The sequence below is a fragment of the Schistocerca gregaria genome, chromosome 1 (genome assembly GCF_023897955.1).
Source record: "Schistocerca gregaria isolate iqSchGreg1 chromosome 1, iqSchGreg1.2, whole genome shotgun sequence".
Taxonomy (NCBI): Eukaryota; Metazoa; Arthropoda; class Insecta; order Orthoptera; family Acrididae; genus Schistocerca; species Schistocerca gregaria.
This window is the reverse complement of record NC_064920.1, coordinates 868,557,226-868,569,718: the sequence shown is the minus strand read 5'-3', so window position 1 is coordinate 868,569,718 and position 12,493 is coordinate 868,557,226. Positions and strand designations below refer to the sequence as shown.

At 37.6% G+C, this 12,493-nt stretch overlaps 1 long non-coding RNA gene across 1 annotated transcript; it reads right to left on the bottom strand.

Moving 5' to 3' along the window:
• Nucleotides 1-5,399: 5,399 nt before the first annotated feature.
• LOC126273141 (uncharacterized) lies at nucleotides 5,400-6,215 on the bottom strand. The gene is made up of 3 exons (XR_007549308.1): nucleotides 5,947-6,215; nucleotides 5,696-5,792; nucleotides 5,400-5,517 (listed from the first exon to the last, which is right to left on the bottom strand). It is a non-coding gene; the product is annotated as an uncharacterized LOC126273141 (long non-coding RNA).
• Nucleotides 6,216-12,493: the final 6,278 nt, after the last annotated feature.

Genomic DNA, 12,493 nt, shown 5'->3' with positions numbered 1-12,493 from the left:
CAGAAATAGGCATTGATCCCACACTCCACGGAGATCCGTAAGAGGTAACTGCACCATCGATGAGGGAGGGCACATGTGGCGGGAACAAAGGTGTGATAGCTGGAGCCACGCACGCTCCTAACCTCACTTACTGTTGAGGGCAAGAAAACGTCCGGCATAATTGACGAGTGAGAGGTATCGTGTTGCAGTCCTGTGGGGGGTGAACATCGCCCGCAACACGAAGCATGTCGATCACAAAATCCAGCGTTAGGCGTTGGGCCGAAGCCATTGTTCGAATGTTGTGTTGATGTAATACACGCAAAAATAACCGACACAGAGGCCACGGACACAGTAAAACAGCGAAAATGGAAGACATTACAACTCGGGGTCACCAGTGAGGTGGATGCTTGGGTGAGATACACCAAACACCACCTTATAATCAGGAGTTCATTTATACAGATCTTCACTTAAGTAAGGCTTACAAAGAACTGGATGGCGGAACTACACAAAGATAATAGGTTCGTTTGAGCAGTTACCAGAAAGCGGCAAACAGGCTGTACTGCGCATGCGCAGCTATGACGACGTAGGCAGCCCATGCTTGCTCTACTCATACGCTTTTCGTTGTATTTCTGGTGGAATTTCGTGTGTGGTGGGGCATAACGTGACCATGTGTAGCCCTGCGGCATGTTGTTCAGAGGACATACTGAGTTGTTCTTATAGCAATTGTTTTATCATATCCCACACAGATAAAGGATGCAAATAAGGAAACAGTTCTTGGCAAAATATCATTTCAAAATTAGACTCCACAGCTCAAAGTACCACAAAATGGCAGTTTCTTGTGTAGCTTACACCGGAATAAAGGCAGTAAACTTCATGACTATTTCAAAATGTGAAAAAATTAACATGGCTGTCTGTGAGGCAAAGAAACTGTACAACTGACAGTTTATATTCTACTCTAGGAAGTAATATGAAGCCATGTGGGGAGTCAACACATTAAACACGGTATGCGGCCAGTCTAAAATTTAGCATAGAATGGCATTCTATAAATTTAAGACGTAAAGACAAATTAAGAAATAACTTCAGGCTTGCCTTGTGATCGAAAAACACTGTTTCACAGGAGGCACATTTGTAAAATTCTGCTACAGCTGTCATTACATTTGAAACAAGATATTTAGTTCAAAACTACTTACCAAATTTGCCTATTTGGTCAGCTTCAAGTGAATGTTTACATATGTTCGTACGTATATAGCATTAAGAGATCTTACAGTGTCATAAAAGAAACAGGACATCAGAGACTACTCCAGTAGCATCGGGATATCATAAGCCATACTAAAATGCTTCATTCCGCTCTAATTGCACATTTCTGTGTCCAGATGCACTCTGAAGTACCTGATATTCAGTTTTCCATGTGGTTTTCGTGATACCAATTTTCTTGACGGTTCAGTACTGTATTCTCATGTTTGGTTCTTTATTATGGTATAATGCCATTCATCCCAGAAAACGAAAATTTGCACTGACATTGAACGAGGTTGAAAGTAGCCAATAATGCGGAAAGAAACACTTTGTTTAAATAAATCTAACTGCCTCAGGGGAAAAAATTAATAGAAGCACATTTCTCTGTAAAACAGACAGAAATAACTTTATTAAGGCATTAATGGTTAATTGCTAATAATGTGGAAATAATATAAAATCAGATAATTGAAACTACGAACTTATTTTGGTCTTACATCGTTATGAGAATGTATATTAATTCACTTGATGGGTCCCGACCACAGAAATCTGTTTTGATTTCATTTGACTTGAGAGCTGTAAACGAAGACACGAAACATGCACGAGTCACGTGGGGAAGGACGCCCCCCTACTATAGTCTGGGAGACGAGTCTTTGGTATTGACAGCTCGGTAGCGTCTTTCCGTTGCCTAGCGACCGTAGGCAGGCAGCCAATGACGGCCTGACTTTGAGCGGGTAGCAAGGGCCACGTTGCCGCTCTGAAACCCGGTCGCGCGCGCTTATGAAACTTACCAGTGTCTCGCGTGCAGGCCGTGCGGTCGTTCGTCGTTTGTCTGAAGTTGAATTCGCAGTTTATTTCGTTCTTGTTGTTTTTAGTGTTTCTTTGTTTATGTTTCGTTGTAAACAATGTCTAGTGCGGCGGGTAGTACCAGCCAAACACAAGCAGTGAAACAGAGGAAGAAAAGTGTGCTACACACCCAGGCCCATGAATTCGTGTGCTCTGTGAGGGATTACTTTGAGATAGAAAAGGACAAAGGTGGGCCCTTAATTCCTGTTGTTCAGGTTGTGAAGAGAACTGCAGCAGCATTGAAAATAAGTAAGAACACTGTTGTAAAGATAGGGAAATAACAGTATAGTGTAGATTGTGACGAGAGTGGCACAACAAAGTTGCCCACACCAGGAAAGAAGCGACCGAGAAATAAGCAGGTGACAGCTTTGGACGATTTTCAGAAAGACGCTATTCGTCGTCATATATACAGCTATTATTAGAGAAGAGAACATCCCACTCTATCTAAATTACTGGTGTCGCTTCAGAACGACGATCTTTTTAAAGGGAGCAAATTTTCATTGCGTACAGAGGTGAAAGACATAGGCTTCAGCTATTCACTGTTTAACGGACGCAAAATATTAATGGAAAGGACAGATGTAGTTGAATGGCGGTGCAGATTTCTGCGTAGGATCATGGGTGTGGAATTCGAAAGTGTAGTGTGGTTAGATGAAACTTGGGTCAATGCCAGCCATTCTTTACGTAGAGGCTGGAATGATGGAACGCCCGAGGGGACAATGGCAGTGCCTGTTGGCAAAGGAGGGCGTGTATTGTCTTACATGCAGGAACATTGAAAGGTTTTGTGCCAAACTGCTTGAAAATGTTTCGGTCAAAAAAGACGGGACATTACCATGAAGAAATGAACAGTGTAGTATTTCAAGAATGGTTCGAGACATCGCTTATGACGAATCTGACAAGTCCATCAGTGATTGTTATGGACAATGGGCCTTATCGTTCCGTTGTTCACGATAAGGCACCAACTTTGGCAACAAAAAAAGACGATATCATTCAGTGGTTGAAACGGCGAAAAGTAGATTTTACAGAAGATTTAAGGAAGGCGGAACTGCTCGAAATTGTGACACAAAAGAAACACCAATTTCCAACATATGTAATTGACGAGATTGCTAAAAGGCACGGGCATGAAATCGTCTGGCTTCCTCCATACTACTGTCACTTCAATGCAATTGAAGAAGTGTGGGCGCAGATAAAAAATTACATTGCTGCAAACAATAAAAAATTCACGATCTCTGAAGTGGAAACTCTCCTTCCAGCAGCTATCAATAAAATGACAAGCGAGACGTGAGCTAAAATTGTAAACAGCACTGCAAGTGCCATCAGAGAAGCGGCCAAAACGGAAGGGGTTGTGGAAGAATGCATCGAAAATTTAATTATACATCTGGGAGAGAGCAGTGATAGTTCGAGTACTGCTGAGGAAGACAATGTCAAATCAGATTCTGACAGTGATGTGAGTGGTGTTTTTGCATTACAGTAACTACAACGTATTCAGGAATGTAAGGAGGGAGTTTGCTATCGATCTACAACCAGATCATCATATTGTGAGTACTTTCTTCAGATTATAACTCTTAATACACTGATCAATTATTCTGTAGCCTGTAGTAGAACAAATTAATAATGCTAATACTTAACAATGGAAACCAAAACTGCAAATGTTCAACAACTTGCGAAAATAGTTTTCATTTCTGTTGTGAAGTTTAACAAATAACTTTATTATGTTTCAGCATCTTAGATACTTGTACTAAATAGCTCTTATCAGAATTCGAGTTAATATATTTCAAGCATCAACTTTAAATAAATTCACGCGTACCAATACGACTTGTATTTTGTCTCGCTTTTATTTCTGCTGCTAGAGAATGCGTGTAGCAGACAGGGCGCCGCGTGCTGTGAGCCACGTTTGGCAACAGCGCCGTCTGCCCGCCGGAACTGTCAGTACCAACCACTCGTCTCACTGAACTATAGTGGTGGACGGGAAATCGCGTATCTGTTAGAAATCACAGTGATTGAGAAGTCACAGATATCACAATAACAACTTTACAAAATCTAACTGCGATTTCAGTCACAATTAGCAGTCACAAGTAGCATTTCACATTAAACGCCGTGAGACATCTGTTGGCCGAATTCCAAACTGCTTTCTGCGATTTCAGTGCCAAATCGCAAGTAGCAACTAAAAAGCGCAGTTAGCAGTGCCATCTGTTGAGCAAAGCTCATACTATGCTATTCGCTACCGAGTCAAACTGCGATTCCGTGACAAATCGCAACTAAGAGTCACAAGTAGCAACTAAAAAGCGCAGTGAACATTCTTTTCGTAGTGCCATCTGTTGAACGTCGTACGTACTTCGTTACGAGAGCCTTGTGCCTCACGAGATCGGTGTGCATATGAAGGACTTATTTCATTAGTGGTACCAGTCCATTTTTGTACATTTTGAGATACAGAGTCGTAAAGTTAAATGAGCGCTGAAAAATCTACAGTTGAGATACCAGAAATATTCAAGCATATGGCTTCTTGCTAGAAATGAACCTTTATTAATGTTTGTTTGGATCATTAATTTCAGAAGCATTATAAACAGAAAAGTGGAGGTAATGGGCTTGTACCACTATTGAAATAAGCCCTTCACATTATATGACGACATGCACATTCAGCATCAGTTATGGTTGGTCAAACACAGCTGTGACTCTAAATGTATTATATTAATAAGAAGCAACATTGCCTTTTTCTCCTGAAAGTATCAAGTAACGTGACAAATGTGATTCTGCTTCCAATATGACAATTTTGGTTAATACTCCACATGCCTACAGGACTTTGCAATGTTAACACAGCAGAACTCAGACATCTGTATAAGTGTAGTGAAATGAAAACATCATTATTGAGTCATATGAATGCCTCACTTTTATTCCGGCACAGTTCAAGACTCGGGATAAAAGTTTTGCACCTGGTGTTCTACGTGGCAACTTCACACACACGAACTTTTGGCCGACACTACTACCACCTACATAAGTAAGCTTTTGCTGTGTTACTTTCAAGTACTGACCTTAAGCTATTCCTGATTTAACTGGAAGATCTGTACTTCCCACTTTCATATCAACAGCCTCAAAATGCATATTGTAGACTTCGTGATATGTTACAGGGCAGTGTCACACCAATATTGTGGAGAAGGGGGGGGGGGCGGCATGTCATTCTCCAAATAGTGTTTACCAGTAAATAAGTGGCGGAAAATTACGGGTATAGAACGGCTTAAACATGTGAAAAATGAGATTTTCATTATTCACTCACTGTATTTAACGTTTATTATTCCTTTAAAATCGCATAACAACTTCAATAAACACAGTTTGATCACTCATCTGCACACTTATTTCACAATTATGTCACTTTTAAACTGCAAATCTTGAATCTTCACGAGTCTCTCTTAACAGCCTTGATGTGGATAGATCCGTACAGAAACCAGTAATCAAGAGTCAGAACTGTGTCTGCAAAATCACAAGGATTATTAAACAATTTTTGCTGTCACTAATTACAAGCAATATAATTGACAGAGTAGACTGCTAATATTTGCTGTAATGAAAGCCACTCAATGGGGTATATTTCACATCTGCAAGAACGATCTCACTGAAGTAATTAAGTCCATCGAAACACTTAGAAACTAACCTCTCGGCTGACGAAAACGGTCTAAAGACGCAGTGGTAATTTCTCCAGATCTGTTGAGTTATCAATTTACTGAGTGACTGAAATGTAGTTCGGGTACCTGTGAACATAACAATATGTTAGAATTAATTTTCTAAACACGAACTATTACGCTACTGTATGGCTACTTACATATTAATTACACTATTAATACACAGTTGTTTCATTAATACATAATTAAAGCCGACGAAAGAACAAACGTAAAACTTACTTACCAATGACAGGTTTGTTGAGACGCAATTTTCTGTGTGGGCAGATGTAACTTTTTCATACGGTGGTAAGTAGCAGAAATCGCAGAAGTCACAGAAATCGCGGAAGTAGCAGAAATCGCAGAAATAGCAGTGACGGAGGGATACGCGACCTACGTTCCTTAACTGCGACTCTTATCAGCGACAAATCACAGTTAAGAATAGCAGATACTGAAAAGTAGCATTCACAGAAATCACTGATATCGGAAAATCGCAGTTTAGCCCATCACTACCCCCTACTATAACTCAGCTGGCTCTGCGCAAATCTCGCAGCTTGGGCGCGCCAGAAAAATTTTTCCGGGTAGCTTCTGGCTACTTGCTACTACTGCTCATACAGCAAACAGCCACGCTTCAAGTAGCCAGAAGCGGGAGGAAGGCACTGCTCATACGCAAATTCAGCACTACGCATGTGCACGAGCCCGCTGGCAACTGCTCATACAAACCTGTTTTGCTTAGTTCAAAGAAGATACTCAGGTCGATACTAGTGTCGACCTCATCGGCACCACAAGTACAATATTCCTTTCCAACTGCATATTTCAAAAACAAATTTGATACTGAAAAAGAAGAAAACATTGAGTTTAGTTACGAAATGGTATAGCAGAAACTAAGTGAATCACAGATACTAAATGATATGCATTGACAAGAACTTTCTAACTTGTTATTTAAGTATGCAAATGTTTTCAGGGAGGAGCCAAGAGTAATCAAAAACTATGAATATAAATTTTAAGTTCATCCATATGAAACATTCTTTATAATATCATATCCTATTCCATGTGGAAAACGAGAGGCGGTAAGGGAAGAGATCAATCTTATGCTTAAGTGGGGGATTATACAACCTTCAGTTTCACCCTATTGTAGTTCTACATTACCAGTAAGTAAACCAGATAGTCCTGTAAGATTAGACAAATTGGACGAACAGCTTTTAAAGTTTACAACACAAAGTACTTGAGGATACTCAATCTCAAGGAGTCCTACTGCCAAATAAAGCTCCATGGAGAAATTCGGAAATATACAGCATTTGTTTGTGGTCGCAGAAGTTACAAATTCCATGTCATACCTTTTGGACTGCACATTGGTGTGGACGTGTTTATATCTGCATTGGACAAAGCCTTATGACAGAATTGCTTAGCAAAGTCAATGTTTATGTAGAAGACATGCAAATAGCCACACCCAGTTGGTGAGAGCATATCAGGCTGATTGAACTAGTACCTCAACGATTCGAAGAATATGGTGTAACAGCCAATTTTTAAATTGTCTGGTTTTGGTAAGGAAGAAGTCATATTTTAAGGGCATTTTGTGTCAGAAAGAGGTATATTACCTGATCCGAAAAATTTTTATGCTGTAGCAACTCTCCAGCTCCAAGGAATAAGGAACAACTAAAAGTCTTTTTAGGCCTAACATATATTTCGTAAATTCGTACCACAGCAATTGATGAACAGTGATGCATTACTTAATTTGTTACGAAAAATAGGCTTTGGTTATGGGATGACAGGAGTCAGGAGAACTTTAATAACATTAAGTAGGCATGACTCAATGCAAACATTATGAGCCAGCCTGACATGTCCAAAGATTTTGGTCTATTCACAGATGCCTCATCTCAAGGGCTGGGGGCATGCTTATTCCAGATGTGAGAAGGAGAAGGTATAGAAATGTCATCAATTTTGCACCGTAGATTGGCTAGGTGGTTTCTATATCTACAAGAATTCAATATCGAGATCATCTATATTAAAGGAAGTCAAACTGTTATTGCAAATGCCTTGTCTAGGTTACCTCAAGGTTTAGAGGAATTTAGTGAATTATCAGAGCAAGATGCAGAAATCAAAACATTATTAAATCAAGGTACAACACAACAGTCTGAATACCACAGGTTTTGTAAGCAAATGATATTATACAACAGCAGGATTGCAGATGGAGTAAATTAGTGCAAAACCTTAAGCAAGATTAAGGTGGAAATGTAAGTAATTGGTATCAGAAGTACAAAGACGTTTTGTTTCATAGAAAACATGGAAAATCTGATCAGCGGTGTGTGTGGATTCCTGAATATTATATCAGCGAATTTATAAGACATACATGAAGTAATGGAGATATTATTTTCCAAATTTTAAAAAGTGTGTCCTACAGGTATTAAGGAAATCTGCAATATGTCAAAAATCAAAGGTGTCCAATGTATCAAACTATAGTGAGCTACACCCAGTAATCACAAAACCCCTCTAGATTTAGCTGCTCCATATCCAAGAAGTAAGGGAGGTGTAAGATACATAGTGGCACTACACGATATTTTCCCATAACATATAAAAATGTATGCCATTAAAACTGCAATAACCACAAATATCAGAGAAAGAATTGCGGAAGTCCATTTGAGAAGAATAGGTAAACCAATGGTACTACTAACATATATTCAATTCATATTCAACATATATTCAATTCATACATTCATATTTCGTTGGGCAAGAGTGGAACCAATTTATGACCTCACAGGGCATAAAAATGTATTAGTGAGCTTTCTTTTCATCCATAAGCAAGCCTAGTAGAACGAGTCTTTAAGGAATCTTACTGGTTTATTAGGACATACACCTTTCACAAACACACACAATGGGTAGAATATGTAACTCCTTTCATGCAAATTGTCAATAACCTGCCACATTCTTCAATAAGTTTCAAACCTTACGTATTGGTGCTCTGGACAAAACAAACAAATGAATGGGAATCGCCAATTCCAAATGTACACACCACATAAATGACACTACAAGACAAAATCAAACAAGCCATGATTACACTCGAAAACAGGCCCAAGTATAGAAAGAAAATATATAATAAGAAACTGAAACGTGTTACAAAGTTTTTAAGGGCAACGAGTCCTCTTATGGACGCACCCTAAATCGACAAAAATTGGCAAACTGAATAAGAAATGGCAGTTACTCTATTCAGGGCCACATATAATTTCCAAAATACCTTACTCTGTTACATACAGATTAGTCTGTGAGAAAACAAGGACAGACAAGGTTCACGACCTCCATAAAGATATAAAAGCTTTTATAGAATGATGAAGCAAGGTAACATTTTTCTTCTATCACAAGATAATTGTACACAACTCCAAGTGTAACTTTTTTTCTGGAGAGTATCTTAGGATACAGTAGTGTGTATAGGTATAAGTAATTGTTTGGATTTGTACACATGAGCATAAAAACAAAGGGAATGAGAAGTAATACACCACTTCAAGTAAAGCGAAAGTATTATATTACTGTAGCAGACGAATTAATAAGACAAAATAAAACAAATGCAGTAAGTTAATTGTTAAACCCCCCACATACAAACCATACTATGGTTTTCATACCTACAACAGATACAGAAGTGTCAAACCTAATAAAACAATTTAAAATTAAACATTCATCTGGCTTGGATGGTGTCACATCACATCTCATAAAGGAATGTAGAGAATGTATATTAAAACCATTGACACACATGCTGAATGCTGCAATAGAAGAAGGTATATTTCCAGATTCACTGAAAGTAAGTAAAGTGAAGCCAATATTTAAGAAAGGGAACAGGGATGAATTAGGAAATTACAGGCCAATATCATTGCTCTCAACATTTGCTAAAATCTATGAAATGATAATAAAGAATAGAATTGTAAGTTTTATAACAAAGTACAGTATACTGCATTCATCACAACTTGGTTTCAGAGAAGGGAAGTCAACAAAAACAGCATCAACACATGTAATTGAGCACATTCTTAATTTACTTGATAGGCAACAAAAGACTTGTGGGATTTTTATGAACCTATCTAAGGCATTTGATTGTATGGACTACTCAAAATAATTGATGAAATTATCTCAGTATGGAATTAGAGGAAAATGCTATGACATACCTAAATCATACATTACAAATAGGAAGCAATGCACGGAAATCAGACATACTAGTGGGGGAAATATAACAAACTACAGATCAGAATTGCAAACAGTTAAACATGGTGTGCCGCAAGGGTCGGTACTTGGGCCAATACTATTTATACTCTATGTAAATGACTTCCCTAGCTATATAAATCAGAAACTTATAATGTATGCTGATGACGACAACAATCATTTGCACAGCTGACACAAAGGAGGAGCTTGAGAAGGAAGTACTCCTGAATATCGAAAATGCAAATAAATATTTAACACAAAACAACCTGTTTATGAATCAGTCTAGAACAATGAATGTAGTATTTCAAACCAAACATAGTGAAAACTATAATATAAATGTTAATATAAATGGAAAGACTATTAAAGGAGTAACCAGCACAAACTTTCTAGGGACTACAATAGACAAACATTTGGCATGGGGGGAGCACATAGATGCACTGTGTAAAAAGATAAACAAACAGATCTTCATCATGCATAAAACAGCTAAGACTGTGGATGATAAAGTCCTCAGATCAATGTATTATGGACTTGTCTTCCCACATTTGTCTTACTCAGTTCATATATGGGGAAGTGCACAAGCTGGCTACTTAAAAAGAATATTCACAATTCAGAAAAGGGCAGTGAGATGCATTGCAAAAATACGACCAAGACAGACCTGTAGGCAAGCTTTTGTACACTATAATATTATGACAGTATATTCACTGTACATATACCAAAGCATAATGGCGGTAAGGTCAAGCGATAAACGCCTCCTGAATAAAGATGTACACAAACACGGTACAAGAGGAAATGAAAATTACTACATGACTGCCCCTGAAGAAGCAGGCAAAAAGTTCTTTAATAAACTCCCCAAAATCATTAAAAAAGAAACAGACCTAAAATGTTTTAAAAATCATTTGAAACTATATCTCACAGAGAAATGTATATACAGTTTGAGTGAATACTAAGATGGTGTTTAAATATGTTATATCATTACTAAATGTACCTTTAAAATTATCGTTTCTGTGCGTTGTTTGGATTGTGTGTATGTATAATGTGAAAAATGTAATACCTGTATGCTTGTAGACTATTTCTGTTTAATTATTGTTTCATTTATATATAATGAAATCAGGTTCGATGTTAATAGCCTATTGTATGACACACCCAATACTCTCAGCTGGATTTTCAGCTGGAGTCCATGGGCAAAGAATAAATAAATAAATAAATAAATAAATAAAAATAAACAGAATTAGCTTATGGCTCAGCTGTGCTTGGTCAACACTAGCGCTGATGTCAGTAGTAGGAGAGGAGGCACAGATCTGTGCGTATGTGTGACAGACTGGCAGAAGGCGCAATCAAATAGGAATGTGATATGAACTAGCACCTATCTTAAATACAAAGTAAATGGAAGTACTTAGTACTTGCATCTACTGTCTAAGAACTAAGGAACCTGTTGATATATGTACACAGAGATTTAATTAAATACTCAGCTATATACAACATATTTACAAGCAAAAGGAAGCTTTATGAAAAAATATACAAGATGTGTAAGCAAAGATGAAAAGATAAAATACCATATAAAATATCAAATAATTTTCTTTGCAGGGTAATGATCATAAAGGGTAAGAGAATAAACGAATGTCTATTAATTTAAACAAAGTATGGAAATATCTGCAGATGGATGTAATGACCAAATGTATTAATGGCAACAGAGCTATATAATGCAGGTGGTTTTACATTATTTTGAAGTTTTTTTCTTCAAGCGACCAGTGCTTCATCATGCCACAGAAGAAGATAATTACGTTGAGAGCACCAGGTACCAAATTAAGAAATGGGCTGCACCTCAAGTAAACAATTTTGTTATAAGGATATTTATACAAAGGTCATAAGGCAAATGAAAAATAAATATATGCATCATCGTATATAGGTATGTGACATTTACCAGTACCGAATCACTGCAATGTACATATCAACATTTAAGCATTTGATATTACAAAAGCCAATAAATTTTTATCATGTCACATAAAGCATAAATAATGACTTTTTCATGTATTTGAGAAAGATAAATCTATGGTGGTTGAAACTCCTTCATAATTAACACTAAGCAACATGTGATCTTAAGTAAACAGCACTAGTGCATGAAGAAACAACATGACAGTACATGAATATAAGTCAGTGCACACCATTTTCTTGAAATAAGAGTCTCCCTGGAAGCTAGTCCATGACTTGTGCGAGAAACATTTCCTCATAAATCCTTGAACCACTAGATGAGTATTTCCTTCCTTCCTCTCCAAGCAAAGAAGGCAGCACAAAGCATAGTTACACCAGCAATGCGTGAAGTTTTAGTTCTATTTTGAATGTTTTTCTCCCTCCTGTACCTAAGGAAGAAATTAGCTGTCATGCAACCATCGCAAAAAAGCCTGTCTGTAAAATGAAACATAAATGTATCATATTCTTGCATTGTATCATGATAATGTCTATTTAATTAATTTGTATATGTGATGTGAATGAAGAGAAGCTGAAGTTAACAAACAACTGTAGTAACAGAAACCAGTTATGACATTTAAAAACTTAAGAAATTTATGTTCGTAGTATATGCGATGGATGGAATGTCAGAGATAGGTATAAGCTAT